General features: G+C 38.8%; 1 non-coding gene across 1 annotated transcript; it reads left to right on the top strand.

Moving 5' to 3' along the window:
* The first annotated feature begins 3,282 nt into the window (after positions 1–3,282).
* Positions 3,283–3,356, top strand: TRNAS-GGA (transfer RNA serine (anticodon GGA)). Its single transcript has one exon. It is a non-coding gene; the product is annotated as a tRNA-Ser (tRNA).
* The last annotated feature ends 1,500 nt before the right edge of the window (positions 3,357–4,856 follow it).

Raw genomic sequence — 4,856 nt, 5'->3', positions numbered from 1 at the left:
GTTTCGATGAAGTCTTTGAGGAAAAAAACAACTTTACGTACATAAAATTCCGTCATTTAATTAGATTAAGCCTTAAAAATAGAAAATAAAATTCATCTTTGCTTTTTAACCATTGGATTCCCAACTTGAATTACTTTCTATCTTTTAAAACTATATAAATAAAATTCTAGATTTTCTTGAAATCCCGTAACTGAGCGTTGAAATGATTAAAGGCTCGATGGAATTTTTTCTTGAAAATTTACTAAAGACCAAATTTTCTTCAGGATCTCAAACTCATTAGTTTCGATAAGTATCGTCGCTTTTCTATAAATATACATGAGTATCCATTCATATGGAAAACGTCTTGGAAATTTTTGCGGAAAATTTCCAAATATTTCTGGAACTTCTGGAGGTCGGAGAAATAAATACAGGGCTACTGCGCAGGAATGTATTTAATCAGAAAAATAATTTTTTATGATCACTCGCACTTATCAAAGTAATACAAAAGTTGGCTTGTCTCGATGAAGTAATTTTAAAATGTGCTACGGGTCACTTTAGTGATCTGAAATTGTATCGCCGGTTATATATATATATATTTGAGTGATCTGGCCGAGTACCCATAAAGTGATTTAAAACTGTGCTGTTGGGGGGGGGGGCGTTCAGGTATTACGTCAGCAGATTTTTTGCTATTTTTAAGTCCCCACTTCTCAGCAAAATTTCGTCAGCTCTGACGCCAGATGATAAAAAAAAACGTTTTTTATGAAAAATATTTAAAAGAAATCAAAATCCCGTTATAATAAACTCCAAGAGACCGAAGAGATCACTTCGTTATAACGAAATTTTCGTTATAAAGGAAATCCAGGTTTTTGCATTGTTCCTATGTAAACTTATCTGGAGGATTAGAAAAGTGTTCTTTAAAACGGGATTTTCGCTATTACGGTATACGTTAAAACGGGATTCGACTGTATGTTATTATAATCAATTTCTGTTAATTTCAATGATATTTGAAGGTTAAGAATTCTGAAATTTTTTTTTTCAGAAATTCATTCCGACCCACCCTCAAAGCCATATTTGTTAAACTAACGGCCCGCGAACTAAATGTGGCACTCGGGGTTATCAGATGGAGCCCACCACCAGAAAACTAATTTTGTAAAAAGGAATTAAGCGGCACATTTATGGATTGTTTAAGTGACGCGTGGCACAATTTCAGAGCATCAAGGCAGCCCGTGGCAAATTTTTAGATCACTCAAGTAGGCCCGTGGCACATTCACAGATCACTTAAGACACAGTTCCGGGACACTGAGGTGGTCCGGGGCATATTTTCAGATCATTCAAGTAGTCCCGTGGAACATTCACAGATCACTTAAGTGAATCGCGACACAGTTCCAGAACACTTAAGCCGTCTGTGGCACATTTAGAGAACCCTTGATTGACATGTGGAACAGTTTTAGAGCACTTAAGCGGACCCAGTGCAGTTCTACATCACTCAAGTTACCCGCGGCAAATTCCTAGATAACTTGAGTGATCTCCGCGGCAAAATTATGGATCAATTGAGTGACGCGTGGCACAGTTCCAGAGCTTTTAAGCGGCCCGCGACATATTTCTAGAGCACTTGAGCGGCCCGAACATTATTTGAACTCACCGTGGAACATTTAGAGATCACTAAAGTGGCCATCTTCTCATATTTTTATAACGGGTGATTGATGACGTAAGCATCCTTCAAACCCTTCCCCACCTTGTCATCTAAAGTCAGCAAATCCGGACTCTTCTCCCCCCCCCCCCCCAGTGATGCTGGACGTAATACGTGAATGTCCCCCTTGGCAGCTTAAATTATTTGGAAATGCTGCCTCGCACCATTTGTGAGTGATTTGGTGATTGGGTGACATCAGATGACTCCGAAAGTAATATTTGGTCAACGAGGCACCGGTTGAGCATGCATGGCGTAGAAAGAATCCTGGTTAATTCGAATCGTTCAAATCAATAACGAAAGTTTTGAAGGGGAAAAAAAAAACTAAAATCAAATTTATTTCTAAACAAGACTGAAAATGGGTTGTTGAATCTTCTTTATTGTTTCTACGGTATTCACGGTATTGTCACGAACATGAGAAATTATCATAATAATCATCATCAACAACAACCATTTTCAATCCGCTGCTAGATGAAGGTCTCTAAATTTTTCTAATTTTGCTCTGTCTCATGCTTTAGCCTTCCAGTTGACTACAGCTACTTTTCTGATCTCGTCAATCTATCTTGCGTGGGGATTCATATTGAATTCGAATTAAACAACGATTCTTCTTGGGCGTTTAACACCACGGGGTGTACCAATCTAGAATACTTGTGGTTCATCTGTTGTCCTGTATTCTTGCAATATGTCCAGCCCATTTCGATTTCGAACGTTTAATCCTTTGTGTGTGTGTGCATGATATCATATACCTTTGTGTGGTTCCTTATCCAAGTGATTCGTTTTTTGTCTCTCCTTGTGGTGCAAGCATGCATCTTTCCACGGTCCTTTGTGTTATCTGTAGCCTTTGTATCGTCTTGCTTGTGAGTGTCCATGTTTTAGTTCCATAAGTCAGTGCTGGTAGCACACACTGGTTAACACTTTTCTTTTCAGGCATAGTGGCATGTGACTCCAGAAATACACAGTTTTTGCTAAAAGTGCTCTATCCAATCCTGATCCTTCTCTGTTTATTTCATTAATGATTCCGTTAACGGATAATGATTATGATATCGATTCCAATACCCATAATAATTTCTTGTCCCATGTATATACATAGCTTTCTACTTCTTCTGTCTCTTTGAGCAAGATTGTCCTCTACAAGGATGACGTCACTCTCCGCTACCATACGAAGGTTTTAACAACTGGCTGTTACAAAGATACATTTTGGAAAGAGAGAAAATTCAACTGTGTTCCTGCGGGGAATCGAACCCACGTCATTTCACTTTCCGGGTAAACGCCCTAGACCACTAGACTACAGAGGCACCGAATCTCGCAATCTTTCCTTGGAGTGCGTATACGCTGAAAGGGACCGTACATGGACGGCCGGACCAGACTCAGGCCAAGCGCACAACTGCTGTGGGTTCAGTGGCAGTTAAATTTTCCCTCTTTCCAAAATATATCTTCGCAACAGCCAGTTGTTTAAAAAACCTTCGCATGGTAGCGGAGAGTGACGTCCTCCTGGTATAAGTCGCCATCTGGTGGCAGCGTCAGCAGTTGTGAGCTTAGCACAAGTCTGGTCCGGCCGTCCATGTACGGTTCCTTTCAGTGTACACGAGTTCCAAGGAAAGATTGAGAGATTCGGTGCCTCTGTAGTCTAGTGGTCTAGGGCGTTCACCCGGAAAGTGAAAGGACGTGGGTTCGATTCCCCGCAGGGGCAGTTGAATTTTCTCTCTTTCCAAAATATATCTTCGCAACAGCCAGTTAAAAAACGTTCGTAAGATTGTCCTCTTCAACGCAAATGGGTTGAACATAACTTCAGTCTTTTGCATATTTATTTTCAAGCCCACCTGAATACTTGCCTTCGCCAATTCTTGTATCATTTCTTCTAGTTCATCTGGATTACAGCTGATAACAACAATGCCGTCGGCAAAACTCAAATGGTTGAGAAAGTCTCCATTTATTTTGATCCTTTCTCTTATCCCAATCCAGTTTTCTGAATACTTCTTCTAAAACAGCGGTAAAGAGTTTTGTGAGATAGTATCACCCTGTCTGACTCCTTTTTCCAAACTGACTCCCTGTCTAAACTCCCTGACACGTTTAATCTTTGCTTGTCCTTTATCCAAACGAATCGTTGCAGTTGCTTTGTCATATATTTTCTTGATGATATTGATGAAATTCTTGTCTACCCAAATTATATCCAGAGCTTTAACAACAGCAGATGTAAAGGCAGAGTCAAACACTTTCTCAAAATCAATGAAGCCCATACACAATGGCAATTCCTTGTATCTGTCTATGAGTTCCCTGACTGTTTGGATGTGACCCATCCACTTCGAAATCCTGCTTGTTCTTTTGGTTGAGCTTCTTCCAATTTGGATTCAAGCCTATATGTCAGCACTTTGGTGAAGGTTTTATAAATTACTGATAGGAGACTGATTGGCCGATAGTTCTTGATATCCTATTTTTCACCTTTTTTGTAAAGAAGAACCATCATTGCGTTATTCCAATCTTCAGGCACATCCGATTTTGTGAACAAGGCGGCTAGCATACTGGCAAATTCTTCTCCTGCTTCTTTAGTAATGTCTATTCAAATCCCATTTTCACCTGGGCATTTTCTTTTTTTCATACATCTTATAGCCTTGTGGACTTCTTCTTTCAGCACAGGTGCTACTCGTACAAATTCTGCACCATTTTCTTTTCTTCCTGCTCCCTTTCCTCTGTTCCGATCCTGTTCTTCATGTACAGGGAATTATTATCTTGAATACCTCAAAATACTGGAAATCGCAAATTGTCACAAGAAACGTTAGCCATAAATCGTCAAGTTCAAAAAAATTGCTGAAAAGTCACTTATGTGAGGGAAATGAAGATCTACCATGAACTTCAATGAATTGAAATGCGGTTCACGGAACAAAGCATTGAATATGAGATGAATATTTTCATTTATGGTAATAATTATCAAAACTCAATTTAGAAAAGTTTTGATAATTTTCTTCATTCCCGATTTTAGTAAATGTTACAAATTCAAATACGTTACGTTGATTAGGAAATGATACGTAATTTCACTGTAAAATATGAGTCATATGGTTGCAAAACTCATACTGGAAGTTAGAGCTCCAGCGATTTGTTTTAGATACGCTATTGATTTTTTCATTAAAAAACATTGAGAAACTTTGAAATTATATAACTTTGACATAAATGTACAAAATGCCATATGAATCCG

The sequence above is a fragment of the Pholcus phalangioides genome, unplaced genomic scaffold (assembly GCF_987345545.1).
Source record: "Pholcus phalangioides strain wild (caught in Gottingen) unplaced genomic scaffold, Ppha-v1.0 ptg000042l_1, whole genome shotgun sequence".
NCBI classification, from domain to species: Eukaryota; Metazoa; Arthropoda; class Arachnida; order Araneae; family Pholcidae; genus Pholcus; species Pholcus phalangioides.
The sequence above is the reverse complement of the archived record's forward strand: the minus strand, read 5'-3'. Positions and strand labels throughout refer to the sequence as shown.